Genomic DNA, 489 nt, shown 5'->3' on the forward strand with positions numbered 1-489 from the left:
TAATGAATCTCATCTCCCGAGTGTCCTCATTACCGTCAAATTCATCACAAACGATAATCACCTTCAGCGCTTTCACTTTGCTCCCTTCCCTCATTTCCCGCGTTTGTAGTCACTGATCTTTGGTTTGACATCTGTCAGTCAGTCAGTCAGTCAGTAGAATCGTATGCATGCCTCCCCAAATTCCTTGTCTCGGAAATCGGATCAGGCATGCATTATTCGGGTCTCCTTGAAGTCATCATTTCACGTTTGCTCCCGGGGCAAACGCACGGCAAATCTGTTTCAACTTCGGGTTCGCTGAATGATTGTCATGATTGCCGAAAAACGAGTAGCCTAAAGACAATACCGAGGCATATCATTCTTGAACATCTTCTGGGGATGGCGTTCAACCCATTCAGCGTCGTCCTTCCTCATCGCTCAATTCAAATCTCGCCAAAGTGGGAAAAATCTGCCTGGGACTGAATGGTTGGGCAGACCAGGCTCTTTTTTGAG

General features: G+C 46.8%; 1 protein-coding gene across 1 annotated transcript in view; it reads left to right on the forward strand.

Annotated features, from left to right (window-relative positions):
* Positions 1-489, forward strand: part of LOC131888923 (uncharacterized) — a gene marked incomplete at its 3' end in the record, with an annotated part of 16,176 nt that overhangs the window by 13,601 nt on the left and 2,086 nt on the right.

The sequence above is a fragment of the Tigriopus californicus genome, chromosome 10 (genome assembly GCF_007210705.1).
Source record: "Tigriopus californicus strain San Diego chromosome 10, Tcal_SD_v2.1, whole genome shotgun sequence".
NCBI classification, from domain to species: domain Eukaryota; kingdom Metazoa; phylum Arthropoda; class Copepoda; order Harpacticoida; family Harpacticidae; genus Tigriopus; species Tigriopus californicus.